This window comes from Macaca thibetana, chromosome 3, assembly GCF_024542745.1.
Source record: "Macaca thibetana thibetana isolate TM-01 chromosome 3, ASM2454274v1, whole genome shotgun sequence".
Classification (NCBI taxonomy): Eukaryota; Metazoa; Chordata; class Mammalia; order Primates; family Cercopithecidae; genus Macaca; species Macaca thibetana.
Genome location: NC_065580.1, coordinates 167,294,096 through 167,317,451, shown reverse-complemented (window position 1 = coordinate 167,317,451; position 23,356 = coordinate 167,294,096). Strand labels below are relative to the sequence as shown.

Here is a 23,356-nt window from a genome sequence, read left to right as displayed (position 1 = left end):
AGCGGTATTTCAGTTACACTCTGTTGTTTCAAAAGAAAATTGTTTGTCCAAGTTTGTCCAAGTCAATTTCAAGAGGCTCAGCCACCAAAAGGTTAATCAAAGAGGAAGCCAAGGTCATCAGTGAAGCCTCACAAGAGGTAGGATCACATGGGTGAAGTGGGCACCCATGGGTCCTACCATCCTTGGCATCAGGTAAGTCTCCATTCTGGACCACCTTTGTCTGTCTGAACCATTCCTCTCAGATTTTAGAGTTTGGAAATTTCCTGAGTAGCTTAAGAGAAGGTAAGAGCCAAAGTTTCCAAACTATAGAAATAACCCAATTGCATGACTCTTTTTATTTCCGTAAATTTGGCCAGAGATACGACAATTTGGGCAACTCTGTGCAATATTTTACATTTAATGATTTTTTTGTTGTTGTTGAGACAGAGTCTTGCTCTGTCACCCAGGCTAGAGTGCAGTGGCTGGATCTCAGCTCACTGCAAGCTCCTCCTCTCGGGTCCACGCCATTCTCCTGCCTCAGCTTCCCGAGTAGCTGGGACTACAGGCACCCGCCACTTCGCCCGGCTAGTTTTTTTTTGTATTTTTTAGTAGAGACGGGGTTTCACCGTGTTAGCCAGGATGGTCTCGATCTCCTGACCTCATGATCCGCCCGTCTCGGCCTCCCAAAGTGCTGGGATTACAGGCTTGAGCCACCGCGCCCGGCCTACATTTCATGATTTTTATGACCCAAACTCTGCTAGGCAGAATAGTATAAGCATTTGTAATCCGTACTAAAATAATCCATTGGGTATAAAATCCAAATTTCAAAATTGGATGAAATGGTGTGTTCTGGGCCTACCAAGATAGTTATTACACATATAAGAACTCAAAACACTAAAGCAACTGGTAGAAACAATTGCTCTTCTCCTTGCTGTAAACATGAAAATGAGAAGCAGCAAAGAACGATCAACACATTAACAACCTTTTCATATTTTTTGTGACAGCTACCTGGAAAAGGCAGGAAAGAAAAATGCAGATAAGAAAATTAAAACCACAGACTCCTGGGGGACAAACAAGAGCCTTCTGATCCTAATTTGATCTGAAGTTAAGAATGAAGGGGATTTCTGTAGCAGTTTCTTTTGCATAGCAGAGCTCCGACTTTTCCAGCAACAGCGTGTCCCTGGAAGCTACACAAAGTCCTCTTTGATTGCCTGTGATCAAAGCCACGAAGGCTCTCCTGCAACATCTTAGCTTCAGAAAGCCAGGAAAATCAGAATGCTGAGAGATTAATAATTCCTAAACACATTTTTAAGGTGAGTGATACTTCTAACAGAGCTTCATTATTACTAAAAATGATTTGTTTCTGACTCTCCTGTTGGGGAAAAAGTTAGCCTTAACTTTCCGATGAGCAAGTTGCATGTTATAGTAGATATTGAACAATATAGTCAGTTGTTTTCCTCAGAATTTATGCAGCTGATCACATAGGGATAGGACTGGATGATAGAAAGCTTACTAGACTAGAAGTCAGGAGACTCAGCTTTGTCACCAATCAGATATAGCACAGTGGGCAGGTCTAATAGCCTTGGCCTCAGCATCTCCATCTGTGAAATGGGCTGAAGGGCTTGAGCTCTCTGTAACTTCTTTGGGATGTGCTAGTTAAGGAGGCTCCCATTGGATTCCACATGTCCTTGTTTATAGCCATGACTGACCCTTCACAAGACTGCCAAATCCCAAGCTGCCTCCTCTTCTGTACCATTTCTGCCACTTTTGGGTCTTTATTAGCAGGAGAGTGCAGACACTTTAATATGAATTCACATGCAACACTTGACTGAGGATTATTTCTACCTTTTAAAAGGCGGCAAGCGAAAGCATACAACTTGATATATGGGGGTGGGAAGGATCATATTTTAAAGTCAGAAGAACTGCTTATATATTTCAACTATAAAATTTATTATCTGTGTGAATTTCATTAAATTATTTAACTTCTCTGAGTCTCAGTTTCTTATCTGTATAATAAAACATAGTCTACATGTTGCAGTGAAGTTAAAAGGAGTCTGTTTATGAAAAGCGTAAATTTCTATTTAATATCAAAAGTACATAATCTAAATTGTGAAGTCTTTATTATTTTTACTATTTATTTTTATTTATTTATATATTTCATGAATATTACTAGTAGTTGTTATATAAGAGTATTAGTAGTAATAGTTGTAGGGATAAGAACCAACAAATTATTTTTTAATGATAGCATTTCATATACAATGAGGAATCGGGATAGAAGAATTAATTGGGGAGAGGGAAGAGTCTTTTTGTGGTAATTAAAATATGTACAACCATACCTAAACTAGTCACCCTATTTTACTTCCTTCTGTCCCTTCCTTCTTTCCCTCCCTTCCTTCCCTTCCCTCCCTCCCTCCCTCCCTCCTTCCCTCCCTCCCTCCCTCCCTCCCTCCCTCCTTTCCTCCCTCTCTCGTCCATTATTCCTTTCTTGCTGTGTTGCTTTCTTTCTGAATATGCACCTACTCTACATTTGCAAACTCCAACTCTGGATCCATTCTAAAGGAAAGACAAGCCAACCACAGGATAGAAACATCACCCTGAGCCAGAGCTCTGGGTCAACAGTGATGACAGGAGGCATCTGGTAGAGAGAAAAGATGTGGCAATTTTACTTGGAACTGCAAAGATTTGAGACTCAGAATCACGCTGACATTTGGGGACCTAGCAGGGGTGTATAGACAAAATGTGGCACCACATTTGTCTGGAATTACTGATTGCTGAGGCAGATTTTCTAGTAAAGGTAGGGCACCAGGAAGTATGGGCCAATCTCTCCTTGATTTTCTGATGAGGGTCAATAGAGAAAGAGAAGGAGAGAGAAGAATGAGAGAAGCAAAATTTGGAGACTGTTGCAGAGTCAGCTCTCTTACAGATTCTCATAAGAAGAAAGAAAACCTGTGATACTGATATATCAAATAAGAGGTTTGATATATTATTAGATATCAAATTGATATATCTAATAAGATAGGTTTGATATTTTCACTCACATCTGTGTGAAAAGACCTCCAAACAGGCTTTGTGTGAACAACAAAGTTTTTTAATCACCTGGGTGCAGGCGGGCTGAGTTCGAAAAGAGAGTCAGCAAAGGGAGATAGGGGTGGGGTCGTTTTATAAGATTTGAGAGGGTAGTGGAAAATTACAACAACAAAGGGGGTTGTTCTCTGGTGGGCAGGGGTGGGGGTCATAAGGTACTCAGTGGGAGAGCTGTTGAGCCAGGATGAGCCAGGAGAAGGAATTTCACAAGGTAATGTCATCAGTTAAGGCAGGGACCAGCCATTTTCACTTCTTTTGTGATTCTTCGGTTACTTCAGGCCATCTGGATGTATACGTGCAGGTCACAGGGGATATGATGGCTTAGCTAGGGCTCAGAGGCCTGACAGATATAACATTTGGTTATATTTGATGTATCTTATAATAGATATAATATATATCTTATAATATATATTTGATAAATATATAAAAAATATATAATATATATCTTATAATATATATTTGATGTATATTAGATAGGTTTTAAATATGATTAGTTGGCAAGAAAGCTGCCTCACACCACCCCTACTGCAGCCTTTTGCACATTTCTGTCCTTAGCCTACCTCCATTTCATCTGGTAATAGTAATGGTGGGACTGGACCTTTTTTCCAGATCACCTTCCTTCAGCTGCCTCTTGGTGCTGCTTTTCCCCTTCAAGGTTGCTCTTGCTGCTGAAGGTTTACCATGACTTTATCTCTGTGGATGGGAATGGGGAGTGAGCGTATGTTATTAAGGAGCCACCTCTTAATGATATAGTCCTGGGCCCAGGGAGAACTTGCAATTGCATGCTCCGTAAGTCCTTCTTTATTCCTTCCATGCACACAGCAGCTCTGCTAATGCCTCTCAGCCTGACACACCCAGTCAATCTGTTACAGGCAAGATGGTTTTTACTACAATGGGAGGGAATCTGCATATGTCCTGGTGGATACTGGTGCCTCTGATTTTTACATAGGTTGCAAGTAATTTGACCAGTTTGTTAATGATCTTTTAATGTGCATTTGCATTATGATTGTTCCCATTATTTGCCATTCTAATTCCACTTATGGGGGTTTTCTTTTGAGAAGCTAGCTGTCTTTCCTACCTGCCTGTAACACGTTCCCAAAGTTAATGAGGACATGTGCGCATGGCAGTGGGTGTCACCATTTTAATTGCTTCCAAATATGGTTAGCATATGTTGTCTCAGTATAGAAAATCTGAATTAAAATGCTAAGCCTTTTTAGTACTGGCAAGAGATAACAGTCTCTAGAGCTAGGGCTCTTCTGAGAAATTCATGATGTCTCCAAGGTTTCCCTAGGGTTCAAGAAGAAGCTGGTTTTTCTGAAGCAACTCTATTATCCTTTTGATGCCCTTGGACTTTTAACGTTTCTGTAGATAGTGATCTGGTAACTTCCATGAGATAAGGTCAGAGCTAGAATGGGCTGGGACTTGCTTTCATTAGTATGTGCCTAAGCACTTGGTCCAGGAATGATATCCTTAACAGTAGCTTTCCTGTTCAGTCATTTTACCCCTAATTTAACTATTTATAAGAACAAGGAACTGAATTTTGTTGAGGTCCTACATAAAATTTTGCGTATTCTTTGGTTATATGCTGTAAGCATGAAGGGTGTGTGAAAATTCTCGAAAGAGAAAATCTGTTTCTTCTTTGCAAGAAGCTTACTATTTCTTGGATGAGACCAAATGGCCAGAAACAGGAGCTTAACAATATTGTACAAAGTAAATTCAAAGAAAAAATATGGCCAAGCACAGTGGCTCACACCTGTAATATCAGCACTTTGAGAGGCTGAGGTGGGAGGATCCCTGGAGGCTAGGGGTTTGAGACCAGCCTGAGTAAAATACTGAGACTCATATGTCTACAAAAAAAAACTTAAAAAATAAAATATTAGTGAGTGTGGCGGCATGTGCCTGTAGTGCCAGCTTCTTGGGAGGCCGAGGCAGGAGGATTGCTTGAGCCCAGGAGTTCAAGGCTACAGTGAGCTAGGATCGTGCCACTGCACTCCAACTTTGGGTGACAGAGTGAGACGCTGCCTCCAAAAAAATAAAACGTGTCTATAGGTAATGCATCTGTTATTGAACGGTACCAGGAAAGGAGATTTCTTAAATGATTGGAGAAGATGGGAGTGGAGGACTCTGCTTAGAAATGCCAGACAAGTTCAGATTTGATATGACAGGCTGCTCTAGTTCCTATTTGGGGAACCTGCAAAATAATACGCACAGTACCCTATGCTCTTGTCAGATGATAACATGCCAGAGGCAAGAGCTCTTTTTCAGGTGAGAGCGCGCATGTGCATGTGTTTTGAGTTTGCAAGCTGTCTTACTTCATCCATGTTTAGTGGAAAAGAATATTGGCCCATTGCATAATAGCAATTATTAATAGTTAATAACAATTTTATACAATACATTGTCTAGTGCGATGTAACAAAGGATATTCTCTTCTTCATGTATAATAAAATATACTTTGATGGAGAAGCAAGCCCTTCGTCTGCATTATAAAATAGATAAGAGATAATTAATGGGAAGATTTTCTTTTTTCTCTGTAGGAAAATCAATCACGTACTTGGCTTCCTTGGCTGCCTGTCAAGAAAACATCTGAACTCTCCAGGCACTGAAATATCTTAGAGGCAAATTGGATGCTCAAGACATGAAGCCTGTGACGAAATCAGTGTTGGACTCTCCGCAGATGGGGCCAGTGTAGCAAAGCCCTCTGGCATAGACAGGCTTCTTATTACTGTTAGCTACCATCAAATTGTCCCCGTGAAACCACGGAAAATTTTACCAGCTCCCTTTAGGTCAAGAAAGAGAAATGGGAACAAAAGTAGAAAACAAATCATTCACTCTGTTCTAGAGTGTAAAAGCAGATATTGACAGGCTATTTTTAAAAGAGTTACCTTTAAAATCATCCTTTTGCTTTATTAAAGAAAGCAGTCTTTGATTTCATGTACAGGTGTATGAAATATTTTTAGGTAAACAGTACGAAGATCTAAGGGCAAAGTCTGTGTGCCTCAGAAGAGGGAATAGTGTGTGCGATTGGATTATTGGATGTTCTGTGCCCTTGTATAATTATGTAGATCATATGTACATTGAGCAAAACCTACCTGGATCAGAACATATGGAAATCTCCATGAACCAGTAAGAGGTATTGGGATCCTTTTTCTTGAGGAGAAAAATCCTTCACAGTTAGGTACCCTTTGCTAGGCAGGCAGACTCGTTACCAAAACTGCAGTATGCAGAGAAGTTTTGGGTGTTTGAAAACTGGCTTTGATAGGATGACAACTCTGTGTGTAAATTAGTCTGCATAGTAAAATATTCTAATTTCTCCTGCATAGTAAAATACCAATCAGCAACAAAGACAGATTACAGCTGGAACAAATGCACTTAGTACACTTGGATTTTTCCATACTAATGAAGTTAAACAGAAAAATAAATAAATACAGCAATAGGAAAGTCCAAAATAACTCATGTGTGGCTTTGTTATGTACTTGGAGATAGATGCTTACACGTATGTGTCATGCCTACAGAGACTGAGGTCCCAGGCAGGAGACCGAGAATACGGAAGGAGAAACTAAGCTTCCTATAGAAAATGCATGTAAAACAGGTTTCAGAGCCAAATAATCACGTGTTCAAATCCTGTTTCCTACTATTTAGTTGAGTTACACAGTATTTCAGATCGTGAAACCATAACTTCCTCTCTTACGAAATGGGGAGTAATCCTCACCCTGTGGGATTTCTGTGAGGAACAAATGCAAAAGCACACATCTGACACAGAGGACTGTGATTGTCATTTCAATGTGTCAGCTTGACTCGGTGACAGTACCCAGTCATTCAATTAAGCACCAACCTGGGTGTTACTGGCAAGGTTGCTGAAATACTGTGTAACTCAACTAAATAGTAGGAAACAGGATTTGAACACATGATTATTTGGCTCTGAAACCTGTTTTATACGCATTTTCTATAGGAAATTTAGTTTCTCCTTCCGTATTCTCGGTCTCCTGCCTGGGACCTCAGTCTCTGTAGGCATGACACATATGTGTAAGCATCTATCTCCAAGTACATAACAAAGCCACACATGAGTTATTTTGGACTTTCCTATTGCTGTATTTATTTATTTTTCTGTTTAACTTCATTAGTATGGAAAAATCCAAGTGTACTAAGTGCATTTGTTCCAGCTGTAATCTGTCTTTGTTGCTGATTGGTATTTTACTATGCAGGAGAGATTGTTAGCATCTGCAATCTGTTCACTCTCAGTAAAGCAGATTATTTTCCATAATCTGGGTGGGCCTGATTCAACCAGTTGAAAGGATGTAAGGGTAGAACTGAGGTGTACCTGGGGGACAGGAAATTCTCCCCGTGGACTGCAGCATCAGCTTCAGCCTGGGAGTCTCCATTCTCTCCTTCTTGATGGCCTGCCCTATAGATTTCAGACTTATCTAGTCTCCAGTCACATAAGCCAATTCTTTGTACTCTGTCTATATGTCTAAATCTATCTATCTAGCTACCTAGCTAGCTATTATCTATCTATCTATCTATCTATCTATCTATCTATCTATCTATCTATCTATCCTAGTTATATTTTTCTTTCATGGAATGCTGACTAATACAAGTAAGAATTCTAAAATATTATTTTCCATATAATCCGAATATGAAGGTTCATATTTGAGTACACCAATTCTATATTTCTATCACATTGTAGTGGTGGATAAAAACAAATATTTATCTTCTGCTCATCTCCTTTAAACTAGAGGAGAAAGAAAGGGTGCCTGGAAGTTCTCAAGTCTTTTCCTGTTAGTATATTAGTATGGATTCATTGATTTGAAGCATGATCATCCTACACTTTAGCCTTGAGGAAATCAGGCACAAGGCAAGTTAATTGCCCTGTTTGAGAAGGGAAAGGGAGAACTTAGGGTAAGAACATCAGCATCAACATCAACATGGGACACCATTTACCATGTGCCAGGCACTGTTCTTAACAGTTAACTAACAGGCATTCACTTATTTCCTCTTCATGGTGACCCTAAGAGGTGAATACCACTATCATTCTCACATTCCAGGTGGGGGATCTGAGGCATGAGGTTTAAATTGCTTGTCCTGGAATGTGGTAAAGTCATAGTGGCCACAGCAAGAACGTGGCTCCAGAGAGCAATGTGTCTGTAGAGTGGAAGCTCCTTTGGGTGCCTCTTTACCTGCAGAGACAGGAGGCAGGTGGAAGAGTGTAATCCCACAGAGCAAGGAGCAGCCACAGGAGCCCTCTGATATGGAATGAGAACTAGAGGAGAAATAAAAAAATAGGGAGAACTAAGGGCAAGGAATCTGAAAACAGGATTGTTAGATAAAATGTCAGTGTAGGGACAATGTCTTGGTCTTTCTGGTCTCCAGAATTTAACTCAGTGCCTGGAAAGTAGAATATATCCCAAAAATCTGTCATGAATTAAGTAAAAAGGTTAGGATAACATTTTACTAGGAGCTGGCCTAGATATTAGGGTTATAAGAGAAATGCAAAGTGTATTTTTACTGTCTGTGATTGAGGCCATGGTTATTAAGGTAGTCTGGCTTACAAAAACCTCTTAAAGACTAAAAAAACGTTTTTGAGTTCTTTAAGTGGATGCCTCAAGGAACATTTACGAAAAAATTTTATTATGAGCATGTGATATTTAAAATAAATGAGAAAATTCTATCATATTTGTACCTTTTAGTTTGCCACTTGAAATACAAACCAGTGGCCGGGCTCAGTGGCTCACACCTGTAATCCCAGCAGTTTGGGAGGCTGAGGTGGGCGGATCACCTGAGGTCAGGAATTTGAGACCTGCCTGGCCAACATGGTGAAACCCCATCTCTACTTAAAAAAAATACAAAAATTAGCCAGGGGTGGTGGCGGGTGCCTGTAATCCTAGCTACTCGGGAGGCTGAGGCAGGAGAATCACTTGAAGCTGGGAGGCGGAGGTTGCTGTGAGCCAAGATCGCACCATTGCACTCCAGCCTGGGCAACAAGAGTGAGACTCCATCTCAAAATAAAAAGTAAAAATAAATAAATAAATTTAAAAAAAGAAATCAGTGACTGAAATGGATATATCCCAACCAGGGAGTGTGCCAATATCACATTTAAGAGGGGTTGGTGGTCTCATTTCAATTCCCGTCACATACGCTGTTCCAATTGGTAAATCCCTGCAGACAAAGCAGGAACTCAAAAATCAGGGTAGAAGGTTTCCTTCAGCTTCTCAGATTAACTATTTTGGTAAACAGCATATGTTTTCCTCACATAGTGCTAATGTTATAATGGTCAACCTCCAGATTTAAGTGCATCGATTAACTAAACTACACTACTTCTGTGAATAAAAGATGTTTGTTTTACTAAATTTGCCAATTTAATTAACGAACACAATTTCTTATATATAGAAAATTTGAAACATAAATAGTGATTACTTCTATGACTAATTTTTTTCCTAATAAATTCCTGCTTAAAAGATTGTCAGCATGAAGATAGCATTATTTTTTAAGTTCTTTCTCAAAGAAGCCAGTCGATCAAGAGCTGATTGAGTGTGTACCAGATAATCATTTTTTTCCCCCAGAGGACTTAACTTTAAGCAAGATTTTTCAACTTCTGCATTAACGATATTTTGGGTTGAATAATTTTATGCTGTGGAAGACAGTCCCATGTTTTTGAATTTTTAGCAACATTCCTGACCTCTACCCATTAATGCCAATACTACCCCTCCCTCAGTTGTAATCTTAAGTGTGTCCAGACATTTCCATATCCCTAATTGGCAAAATTATTCCCAGTTGAGGGAAGCTGCTTTATATTCTTGAAATAGATTGCACTGGACAGTGTAGGCTATCTATGACAAGTGTTTCTCAGATCTTAGCTTGAGATAATAGAAATTTATCTTTTGCTCTAATCGGAGAACAGTGAAGGTCATGAAGGTGGGAAGGAGTAGCATGTTCCACATTAGAGATCTTCCACCTTTCACCTGCTGGAGTCACATTCCATTGGTCAGAATTTAATCATCCGTGCCCACCTAAATGCAAGGAAAGCTGTGAAATATACTCTGATTGCATGCCAAAGAGGGAAAAGAACTAAGATTTGGGAAATAACATCAAGTCTCTGTTACAGGGTGTATTAGTCTGTTCTCACGCTGTTAATAAAGACACACTCGAGAATGGGCAATTTATAAAGGAAAGAGGTTTAACGGACTCACAGTTCCACATGGATGGGGAGGCCTCACAATCATGGCGGAAGGTGAATGAGGAGCAACGCCACGTCTTCCGTGGTGGCAGGTAAGAGAGTTTGTATAGAGGAACTCTCCTTTATAAAACCATAAGATCTTATGAGACTTATTGACTATCACGAGAACAGCATGGGAAAGACCTGCCCCCATGATTCAATTATCTCCATCAGGTCCCTCCCACAACACATGGAAATTATGGGAGCTGCAATTCAGGATGAGATTTGAGTGTGCACACAGCCAAACCATATCACAGGGATTATAACAAAATAAGGTCAAGTCATGACAAACAGCTTATTTTGATGGTGTTGGAAGGGATTGGCCACAAAACATCATTAAACTTATTTACTTCCAGCCAAAGAAGCCTGTATTTGCTTACATAGTCCTAGAACACTGAGCAAAATTATGAAAGGACAATCACAAAGCCTCTTCTTCTTAGGTCATTAGTGTGTGTTTAGTGAGATAATGCACCCTCTTCCAGTCCAACATTCTCTTCAGGTTCTTCAAGCCTGTCTCAGAGCTATCAAGGAAGCAGCAAAAGGGATGCCTGTGAATCCAGAAACAGCAGATCAAAGGAGCTCAGAGAAACAACCAGGACACAGAACAAAACAAAACATGGAGCTCTAATTTAGGGGTTTCAGTTAAGGGAGCCACTCAGCATCAGCACTGGGAAAGAGGTAGGTAAGTCCCGATTCAGTTTCTGGCTTCAGAGGCTCCTCTCTGTGAGATCTTCAGAAATCTTTTTAACGGGAAAACAGCTTCAGTTCCCTTATTTTCTAATGCTATGTTTTCAAGGTTGTTGTTAAGATTAAATGAATGTATATAAAGCAACTGGTGAACAGAGTGCCTAGCATAGCAGTATTTACTTACGTACTTCTTAAGTCTTTGGAATCATAGATTATACTATTGGCAGACAGACTGACAGATGCATAGACATGATACGAAAGAGAATGGCAAGAAGATGTGGAGAGGGAGAACAGAAGTCAGAAACCAGAACAAAGGAAGACAATAGAGACACTGTAACATTACTGGAGAGTTATAGAATACTGGGTTTAATTTTAGGTAGAATACATTTCATTAACTCTTTCTGGTTTGTCTTTGATTTGTCCATTATACAAAGCTGACCTCTCTTCCCTCTGCTGTCTACTCCTCTCCTCCCTGGAAGGTAGGCAGTGACAGATGCTAAGATTGATTTGTCCTAGGCTATCTCAATAAGGACATTTTCTCTACAGAATTTTCTAATTCCAATGAGCCCCAAACCACAATTTTGAGCAGCTGTTCAAACCTTTTTGTAATGATAGTAATAAAGAGTACTACCATTTATTGGTTGTCCATAAAATAATCTTTATTCTGTGTCTGTTCCAGTTCTTACAGCTTCCTTTATGAGAAAGATTTCTTCTTCTGTTTATAGGTGAGAAATCTGAGACCTAAGAGATTAAGTGATTGGCCTGTGGCCAAGGTCCTGAGATTTGAATCCACTTTTTCTGACTCCAAAGCCTGATCTGTTTCTTCCTAACATGTTGCCTGCCTACTCTAAGCATATACAGTGTTGGGAATGTATGACACTCTTCTAGAGCCTCATCCTCTTTTCACCTCTGACATCCTCTTGTTTGTGGCCTGGTTGTCAGATTATTTGCGCTGGCAAACCCTCATCGGCGGAGACAAAGTGGCAAGTGAGTAAAGGTGGCAATTTCCAGGGGGACCTCATTGCACATCAGACACAAAGTGACTCAGGCATGTGCCCCAACATAAAAGCCAAGAAAATGCCAGGCCTTTAAATAAGAAACCCTGGATGTTTTCTGCAACTTAAATACAAGTAAGCTTGGTGGGTAGGGAGGGAAATTGTTGTATTTGAAGCTAACAGTGTTTTGAAACTTTCCCATTTCACCATTAATGGTGGCACATAATCAAATTAGCCTTTAAGAGCAATCATCACTCCATGGGTGGCACCGTGGTATGCGAAGATGCCTCGGAGATTTTAATTCTCTCTAACAGCTTTCCACAATAAAACAGCGACCGAATTTGAAAGTCATTGAGAGTAATTCTAGTAGGTCTTGTTCATACACGGCCTTGCAGAGGCGTCTCAAGAGCCAGTGGCTTAGATTGAGTCACTTTATACAGTTAAAGCTGTAGATACAAGCACAGACAGAAAACTGTACCTCTGTACACCTGTAGATGTCTGTCAGTGATTCACAGTTCATACAAGGCCAAGATTCAAATTTCTCTTGGAAGGGCTTTTAGTAATTCAGATGAAAAAAACTTTCCAGACAGATTCCAAGGGATTATGTTTGGGGACTGCAAAGGTGGAATTTCCAAAATTTTGTGGGCTTACTTTTTTAGTTTTACAACACTTACCTTTCCTGTGTGATACTTGCTGATTACAAGGGCAATACCCTGTTCTCGGTAATCTACTGTGGGCTTGCTGTTGATGATAAATTTCACCATGAAACCTGTGACTTACCCAAGTTGTCAGAAACTACTAATTTCCCTGATAAGCACTCTGCCAAGCTGGTAAATGCCCCTCGGAGACACAGTGCCCCTGTTGCCTGCACACTTTGGACCCTTTCCATTAGCTTCTGACCCATTGCACTTGCACTCAGCACATGCTCTGATGTGAACTTCCAGCTCAGAACCCAGGTTCTTGAACTTATGAGCACATTCAGCGTCCCTTGCTATCACAACCGGCTTGACAGAAAGACCATAGGCCAGGTGCAGCAGAGTTCCTGCAGCACAATACCCTTGCTCTGTCTGAGGTACTGAAAACAGGCCTGCCATTTGGCCTAAGTAGATATCTAATTAGTATGTTGAAGAAATAGATCAAATGTATAACTTTCAACAAGAAAACCAATTCTGAAATGAAAAAAAGCAAATCATGCTATATATGAAGATAAATATTTATTTAGAAAAAGTTCTTATATTTCACAAGTATTCAGTGTGTGAAATTCAATTGTCTTTTAAATCAAATTCTATTTATGCCTTTACAATTACAGTTAGAATTTTAGAAATGTTTCTTTCTCCTTCCTTCCTTCCTTCCTTCCTTCCTTCCTTCTTTCCTTCCTTCCTTCTTTCCTTCTTTCTCTCTTTCTCTTTCTCTCTCTTCTTTCTTTCTTTCTTTCTTTCTCTCTTTCTCTCTCTCTCTCTCTTCTTTCTTTCTTTCTTTCTTTCTTTCTTTCTTTCTTTCTTTCTTTCTTTCTTTCTTTCTTTCTTTCTTTCTTTCTTTCTAGATGGAGTCTCACTCTGTCACCTAGGCTGGAGTACAGAGGCCTAATCTCGGCTCACTGCAAGCTCCACCTCTCGTGTTCATGCCATTCTCCTGCCTCAGCCTCCCGAGTATCTGGGACTACAGGCACCCGCCACAACGCCCAGCTAATTTTTTATATTTTTAGTAGAGACGGGGTTTCACCATGTTAGCCAGGATGGTCTAGATCTCCTGACCTTGTGATCCACTCGCCTCGGCCTCCAAAGTGCTGGGACTACAGGTGTGAGCCACTGCCCCCGACTTCTCTCTCTCTTTCTTTTTTTAGATAGAGTTTCATTTTTATTGCCCAGGCTGGAGTGCAATGGCGTGATCTCAGCTCACTACAACCTCTGCCTACCAGGTTCAATCAATTCTCTTGCCCCAGCCTCCTGTCCCACCGTCCCAGCTGGGATTACAGGTGCCTGCTACCACGCCTGGCTAATTTTTGTATTTTTAGTAAAGATGGGGTTTCACCATGTTGGCCAGGCTGGTCTCGAACTTCTGACCTCAGGTGATCCACTTGCCTCCCAAGTGCTGGGATTCTAGGCATGAGCCACCGCCCCCAGCAAGAAATGTTTCTATTACACAAAATAAAGTAAAGCTATGCAGTGCAATATTTTTTCCACATGGCAATGTTTGAAACATGGAGATTTTCAGTGTTCACAGTTTCCTTCATGCAATGCTGTATCCTAGTTCAGGGGACATGGTTTCTCTAGTTGACAGATAGTCTGTCTTTGGAAATGATAGATCTAAATGTCAGTCTTCATGTATTTCCAGGAGGGCATCATCATCGTAAGGTGCCATGTGAATAACATTCTGAGATCACCTGAAAGACTCACTTAAAAATCAGACATGCTAAGTTTTAAAACCACAGCATTTTCTCTCATTTTAAAAATGATTACTTTACCGTAAAAAAAAAACACTAGGTTCACTGTTTCATTCTGCAAATTGTGAGGAATTACATTTGAACGTAAGTAGGCCACTTACAACTTATTCATCCTAGTCTTCAATTATTACAGCTATTTAAGTGATAATTGCTATTCTAATTTCACTAGAATTCCAACTATAATAGGAAAAGAGGTAAATAACTTTTCAGGGGCTCATGCTTGCATTTCTTGGATTATACAAGAGAAAAGAAGACAATATGTGAGTTTCTCTTCACTCACTTTTGGCAACTTCCATCTGTGCATTAAGCTAGAGCTGTAGTACCAGGAGGACAGGACCACCCTGCATTTAAATTGGGAGCCTCTACAAAGTCACCTTTAGACTGCAGAGTCGTGCTTTTCTCATCAAATCAGCCAGCCCTAATTTTCTTTCAGTGTCATTTGTTTTCATTTCAAAATGAATAAATTCCTGTCAACGTGTTCAATGTAGTACTTGAAATGAAATACTGGATGTGTCACACAGACAGCTGAGATTATCTTTTGAAGTTCTAAGATTCTGATTAATGAGAAAACGATGTAACACCAGATTCTTCTCCCATTCCTCCAGGTTTCTAGCTTGAAATTTCCCTTCTGAAAGTAAGCCAACTTTTCTCCTCCAATGTAGTGCCAGGTTTCTCTCTGCTAAGGGGACTGACATGGTTTGGCTCTGTGTCCCCACCTAAATCTCATCTTGAATTGTAATCCCCATTTGTCGAGGGAGGGATCTAGTGGGAAGTGACTGGATCACGGCGGTGGTTTCCCCCATGCTGTTTTCATGATAATGAGGGAGTTTTCACAAGATCTGATGGTTTTATAAGTGTTTGGTAGTTCCTCCTGCATTCATTTTCCTTCCTGCTCCCTTGTGAAGAAGATACCTGCTTCCCCTTTGCCTTCTGCCATGATTGTAAGTTTCCTGAGGCTTCCCCAGCCGTACAAAATTGTGAGTTCATTAAACCTTTTTTTTAATTTTATTTTATAAATTACCCCATCTCAGGCATTCTTTACGTGAAAACAGACTAATACAGGGACTAAGTGTCATAAGAAGGCATAAAGCCTTCAGAGTATTGCAGCTCTGTCCAATGGTGGTCAAATTATTTGAGGAGTAGGTGGGCTGGGGTTAGTATTAGAGTTTACGTCATGGTCCTGTCTTTTGACCTTTGTCCTTCCCTTTCTCCTGTCCTCAGAGTATCAGAGCCAGGAGGGTGGCTGACTCTGATGATAGAACGAGAACCAAATATGCTCCTGCTGCTCCAGTAGAGTGGTCGTCACGTGATCGAGATTCTAAGCTCTCAAACCAAGGCAAGAGTAAGGAAACTGGAACAGGAGGGCATGCCAGGCTCCAGCCTCCCATGACAGTGAAACATTGCCTTAGAATGACTGTTGTTAATACAATTGAGTAAATAGAACACGTAATCTTGTGATTAAGTTATGCACAATTTGATTTAAATTTAGTTTCTGGCAGTTGCTAGGTTTCACTCTGGCATACTCTCTCGGTGTGGAAGCTGCTGATTCAGAAAGAGATGTTCCAAAGCTCATGTATTTCCTGGACACATCTAAGTACTGAATAAAATGCTGGTTAAATAAATGAGTTAATTTTCCAAGAAAGACACCAATTACTTTTAGATTCTTTTGCTTTCTTAAACAGATGTGTACACATTCGGAAACATAATTGGAGGGGGGACAGAATGGGGGAAAATATGAAACTGCTGGGAGCTCAGCCAGAGACTGAAGATGATGCAGACACGTATTGAGAGGACCACATTGGGTGTCTGGAAACTGAAAGAACAAGACACTTGGATTCCTATTTTTTCACAAGTTGGTAGGATGGGGACAGAGAAATGGGTGGTGAAAACATTATCTAGGATTAAATACTACTTTCAGTTTGCTACTGCCACAGAAAACACTTTATTTTTCCATGGATGTTCAGAAACCTTTATTCATTTCCTCCCTTAGCAATGTGGATTGTGTAGGACAGCACCATACTAATTTCATACAGCTGCTGGGACCGTCTCTAGGCAGAGCAGTGTGGATTGTGTAGGACAGCACCATCCTAATTTCATGCAGCTGCTGGGACTGTCTCTAGGCAGAGTTAATTAGTGTTAGTTAACAGCGTTAGCGTACCCACATCCATAAAAAAGTAATTTCCCTGTTGCAAAGTCATCTAAAATTTTGTGTCAGCTCAGACTTTCCTATTTCCCCTGAATGTCATTCAAAGGAAACACCACTAACAAAAAGCTAATTAACCTCCATAGAAATAATTTTTAAATCCAAAGTTTGATGTCCAAATTCCCCTAGGCAAGGTCAATAGTGAAGCCACACAATCAATGCTGATGGCTGTGTCTTCATAAACAAATAACCACATCATAAGATCATAAGATAACTGATTTCTAGATACTTACACAGTAGCAGAAATCAGAAAGGTACCTGCTCCCCACAAAAGCATCAGAACCAAAAGCATTGTGAACTCCCTTTTGTCAGTTTGGATGCAAAAATTAAATATATTATAAATGTGACTAAACTTCACTTTATCTTTAACATGCTAGATACTGGGACTTGGAGATATTAAAATCGTGAATTCAGAAAACTTAGGGCTTTCAGTCTTCAATTCTCAGACTATTTATAAAATGCATTCCAAGCCCTTTTAGACATTTTACACATTTTTATTGACTTGAAAATATAAACCTAACAGGTTGAAATAAAATATGATTTTCAAATGGAGAAAAAATAGTGAAATATATTTCCTTTAAAAGATCAAGACCTCTTTGCATTTCTGCCTCCCTTCTTATAGCTCCTGCCTCTGGCAGAGCCATATGCTCTTAGAAGAACAGAGGAATATGCTAATATAGTACCAAGAAGTCAAAGACCTTTATTTATTTCTAAGTTACTTGAGCACTTTGCACACACCACACTTGAGTGTGCAGGATTTTTGTCCCTCCTACTTTTATTTTATAATAAAATCTAATATGTCTCTTTTTTTCTGCTTGCTTTTATGAGTAGAGATTACACTTTCAGGTAATGAGAAAGGCTCATTTCTTCACTCTGCAGTTTCCTTCTAATCTTTTTTATTTTTATTTTTCCACCTTGAGAGGTCTCCTTGCTACCTTATACACTAATGGATTCCTCAGAGCTCCATAGACATGGCTACAGATGTATTTAAGTTATTGCATTCCTTCTGTCTTCTGTCATTCAACTGCAAACTATGTAAAATTCTTTTCTTTCTAGCCCTAAATTGGCTATTTAAGATCACTTTTCCCAATAGTTACCTAGAGGGCTTTTAGGGAAGGAGATGCTCTTCGGCTGGCCCTGAACCACCATCTGCCAGGGGACAGTTAATCATGCTTCGAATGGGAACTAAGAGGAAGGATGTAGAGCAGAATAAGAATCCTTCCCTCTGACAAATACAGCAAACTGGCTTATATTGTCTACCTGCACATTGTCCACCTGTGAGAGCCAGGAGCAATGCTTCTTCACTTCCCTTCAATGTTTCTTTACTACTGTTCTTGGCAGCTTACATTTTGTCTAAGAAAATTCTTCTTTAGACAACTCAGTATGTTTTTGGCATATCCTACACTCAACCACAGGTCTTAAACAAAATCCTTCCAAGAACGATGTTCTTAATATAAAGCGGTAGTTCTGAATCAGGGATGATTTTATCATCCCCACCCCTAGCTACATTTCGGCATTATCTGAAGACACTTTTGATTGTTACGACTGGGTAGGTGCTACTGGCATCCAGGGGGTAGAGGCCAGGTGTTGCTAAACGTTCTGCAATGCGCAGGGAAGCCCCCCACAATGAAGAATAATCTGATCCTTGTGTTGAGATTGAGAATTCCTGAGACAGAGGTCTGACTCCCATCTCTTCAAGCCAGAAATTACATAAGACCTGGTTGAGAAGCCTGCAAAGTTTTTGATAACACTAAATTTTGGATTTTATTCCACGGACAAAATCAAAACCAGCACTGTTGCATCCATGACTCACTCACACACAGTAGCATTGCTAGAGTAAATAGCAACCTGTTTCTAAATATTCTTTCTTATACATACAGACAGCTGTTCATGAGCATGGTACGATATACTTCATCAGAGGGACTGCTCTGAAAACTTGTTTGTATAAGGGAAAAGAATAAATGAAGTTGCTTTTCTCCCCCAGGGATGCATATACTTTGAAAACAGTCTCTTTGAAATGGCTTCCCTCTTCCAAATCTTCTTGAGGTTACAATGCAGAGTATTTTCTTCAATGTTTCTTCCATCTGTCTCTCTTTATGAAAGAAGCTCTTCAATTGCATGAAAGGCTCTGTTATGGGATCGTTTTCCAAAGACTGAAGATTCTGGGTCTTAACTCATTTAGTAGTGAAATAGGAGTGCACTTTATAGGAACCGCCTCCTCCTAGCACTTTCCTGAGTCTGCCTAAGTGTAGAACTGAACAATGAGATCACTTGGACTCAGGAAGGGGAACATCACACACAGGGGCCTGTCATGGGGAGGGGGGGGGGGGGGGGGATTGCATTGGGAGTTATACCTGATGTAAATGACAAGTTGATGGGTGCAGCACACCAACATGGCACAAGTATACATATGTAACAAACCTGCACGTTATGCACATGTACCCTACAACTTAAAGTATAATAATAATAAATAAATTTAAAAAAAAAAGAAAAATAATAAAAAAAAAACAAAAACAAAAAATTCCCAAGCTAGCTAGATAGCAACTTTCTCTGTGGGGTTGTGTGACTCTCATATACTTCATCCAAAGGAGGGGTAGAATGGTGCCCATGAAAAAGGGAGAAAGAAAATTAGAAAATTCACAAAACCATTGAAGATTAATGCATCATAAAATCAGGGGAAATGGTCAAATTAAAGAATGGGACAGTGTGTGTGTTTTAAAATATCCTGTACGTCTTTTTCTGGATATTTCCAAGATGTGTATGGATGTCAATTGTAGTAAACAGAATTATTATCTATACATTACAGCCTCTTAATGGGATCTGCAATAATAATGGAATTCTTTTGAACATTTTCTATAATTAATCTAGATAGCAATTTGCTCGTATGTATGTGGCTTTTAGAACCATTAAGAGAATGCAACCTCTGTGCATTATGGAAGTTGGTGTGACCTTCATATAAAAATTTGCTCAGGAGAAAGATGAAAAAAAAAAAGAACTGCAATATAAAAATATTCTGTAACATAAATTTTTAAAAATACAGGACTTTGGACATTGTGGGAGGAAGAAGTACTCCATTAATATATTTATTTCTCTACAGAAGGAAAGTTTCCAGGAATCAGAGAACGATTTTAGAGGTCCCAAAAGGCTCTTGTGCTTCGACTTTTAATTTGGTAGTGACAGCGGCAATTGAAGTAGACTTGCCTTTGAGTCAGAAGTCTCTACTCTTCTCTTTCATTTTGGTTCAAGTTAATTTCTCCTGAGCTGAAATTCATTTGTGTGTGTGTGTGTGGTGTTCCATGTAATGGAAAGACAATAAGAGACAGAACATTTGCATTTTACTTCCATGACTTGCCTTTTTAGCATCACTTCAGATAAAAGTATTTTTAAGCTTGTTCTGTTGCACTGGCAATGGGGTCCCAGCTACCACTCTTCCATGCTGGAGGTGATGGTGTAGAAAGGAGCAAAAAGTGCTTTCCCTCATGCGAGGCACTTGAAGGTGTTTATACAGGAAAATGATTATCGAGACTTTTCAGACTGGATGACCTCTTTTATGGGGAAGATGTTCTTCAGGAAGCCAAGAGACTTGGGTGCTAATTCTCGGTACGCCTAAAGCTTCTCGGCTTTGAAAAAGACACTGATAAGTCAGTTATTTTCATCTCTGACCTGGGATAATAAAATCTGATGCCAATGATCTTAGTCTCTTAAAAGTGGAACCTGAGGCCAAGGCTTTTGTGCGAGTCTTTTGAGATGCGAATTCTGGGGAGAATTATAGGGTAGGAGAGTAAAATAGAAAGGGAGAGAAAGACCACACAACAATGCATTACTGAGTTGTCCACCACTATAAATACCTGGTGCTTGATTCTGCAGGGACCTTCTGAGAGCCTTCTGAATGGTGTCTCAGAATTGTCCACCCAGGGCACAAAAGGAGGAAGCATGATGTATCCGTTTTCACTCCCATCGGTTAGGAATGGCACCATGGGTGTTAATGTCCCTCCACCCCTGGGTTGCATGGGCGTATGTGCAGGGGGGATACCACCCGAACCCCATGCTGTAGACCGGAGGATCCTAGGCAGGAAGAGAGAGGCAGGAAGACAGACCATGCTGAAGACTTGTCTATTTCAGCCTCCTAAAACCAGAGTTGAGCACGTTCTGTTCCCCACACACACATTTTCTGTCCTCAACTTATGCAGTTTTCCTGATGTGTCTTCTTCTTTGACTGAAGAATTACAAGTCTATTCTTCACACTCAAGTCAAATATAACTTTCCACAAAGCTGTTTCTAATGATAGTGAATACCCTGCTTACTTCAAAATGTTGCTATGAGGATTAAATGAGAAAATGCTTGTAAAGCATTTAGCATAGTGTCAAGCATAGAGGTAACGATCAATCAATTATTGTTCTTTAAAATTTTTTTCTCAGTGATTATTATATTTGCTAGATTATTAAGCACAATGAGGGCAGAAACTGTGTCTCAACCATTTCTGAGTGGCTCACATAGTGTTTGGCTACCAGTAGGTGTTACAGTTAGAACTGGGTCAAGTAAAAAAAGACACCTTGTAATTAGACATGACTTTCTTAGGAGACAAGGTCTTTATAGATGTAATCAAATTAAAACGAGGTCACTAGGATGGGCCCTAATGCCATACAACAGGTGTCTTTATAAAAAGGGGACATTTTGGCATGGAGACAGATGCGTACAGAGAGAAGATGATGTGAAGACACAGGGAGAGTTCATCTACAACAGCGGCCCCACCCTTTTTGACACCAGAAACTGGTTTCCTGAAAGACAATTTTTCCAAAGACTGGAGGTGAGGGGTGGTGGGAGCTGGTTTTGGGATGAAACGGTTCCACCTCAGATCATCAGGCATTAGATTCTCATAAGGAGTGTGCAATCTACATCCCTCCCATGCACAGTTCACAATAGGGTTTGCGCTCCTAAGAGAGTCTAATGTCCCTGCTGATCTGACAAGAGGTGGAGCTCAGGTGGTAACGCTCACTTACCCCTGGCCGCTCACCTCCTCTTGTGAGCAGTTCCTAACAGGCCATGGACCGGTACCAGTCTATGCCCCTATGGGTTTGGGGACCCCTGATACACAAGCCAAGGAATACCTGAGGCTTCTAGAAGCTAGGAGGGAGACCGGGATCAGATTCTCCGTCACAGCCCTCAGGAGCAACCAACCCTGCTAACATATTGATTTCAGCCTTCTAGCCTTCAAAACTGAAAGAAAATAAATTTCTGTTATTCTAAGCCACCCAGATTATGGTACTTTGTTATGGCAGTTGTAGGAAGCTAATACAGTGTTCACTGAAGTTTTGAGTTTTTGGAATGAATAGATGAGTGACAAAGATGTGAGTATGATGTTGTTTTTTACAGTAGTTCACCCAGCATATCTTTCAACATCCAGATAAATTCCCACAGGTGCTATTCTCTAGTCCTTCCCTCATCTTTTGGATGCGGGGAGATCTTCTCTATCAGTAACTGCATAGTCCTTCTTTCAACTGATACAAACACTGCTTTGTGACTTTTCTGGAATGGCTAGACAACTCATGTTTTAAATTTATGGTCCAAGAATATATTAAGACTTCATCTGGAATTGGAAACACGTTTGTCACCCATCGTGCTCAGTTTCACCGAGTTAAATGCCCTGAAGGTCCTGTGTGTTAGTAAATGCCTCAATCTGCTTCTCTAGTAGTGCCCACATCTGGGTCTGATGCTCTGCTTTCTTCCACATCTGGCATTTCTAACATCAGCATAATAAAGTGAGAGGGCGCAGGGGTGCCGATGACTCTAACAATGACCCTTGTCAGCACTCGCGGGACTGGGACAAATGACTGCTAATACTCAGATATACTTATATAAAACATGCACATGTAGCCACCATTGTCTCCTGGCAGGGAGGTGACCAGGCTTGCTGGAAAGCAGAAAAACTCACATCCATTTTTTTGAATACCCAAACCCATATACTCCCAACAGGATTTTGATAAATGTATTACTCAAATAAATCTAGTTTATTGTTGTTGTGCAAGCAAATAAATATCTTCCTACCACTTCTTGTTCCAACTTGCCTTAATAAGAACAACTAATAAAAATATCTTATTTCAGCATTTGTTCATGGCTTGTGCAGATATTATCTTTGAAATAATGGTCTTTAAAACAGTGGTCTCAAAATGCTTCCATGAGAAATTCATAGAGGCAAAGTATTCACTTGACTAGGTCCTCTGTAGTGATTGATAAAAATCTTAACAATTAGTGTCACCTTATTTCAGTATGAAACAGAAAACAGTGATGTTCTTATTAATAACCTTTCTAAATTAGTAAGTGGGATGAGTCAGGAGGGAATTAATGACACCAAATGGTAAAAATAATGCAGTGAATATGGTTGTTTTCAGAAATTTTAATTAAATGTGGTTTATATTATAATTGGTTCTAATATTTTATTAACATGCTTCTGCATGTAACTCTATCAAAATATGCATACAGTCATGCCAACAGTTTTTAAACATTTGAGGTTTTAATAAATCCAGTACCTACAGTGACTCTGATAGCTGCAGTGTTTAAATGAAAAACAATGTTAAGCTTTTATTTTATCCGAATTATGTAGTTCCAAAACTCATACTATGGCTGCCCTAAAAACAGCTACTCATTCCATTTTCTCCCAGAGAACTTTATGCATATATTTGGTAGAGCAGGGACTCACTATTGTTAATAAATACAAAGGCCCTGATGTCTAATGGAGTAAGAGAAATAAAATGTAA

The 23,356-nt window shown here is 39.9% G+C and overlaps 2 protein-coding genes across 7 annotated transcripts in view; both read right to left on the bottom strand.

The window, feature by feature from the left end:
- Nucleotides 1–23,356, bottom strand: part of RWDD2B (RWD domain containing 2B) — a 1,177,964-nt gene that overhangs the window by 737,187 nt on the left and 417,421 nt on the right. The gene's annotated exons all lie outside the window — the stretch shown is intronic.
- Nucleotides 1–23,356, bottom strand: part of GRIK1 (glutamate ionotropic receptor kainate type subunit 1) — a 406,887-nt gene that overhangs the window by 210,601 nt on the left and 172,930 nt on the right. The window lies entirely within an intron of this gene.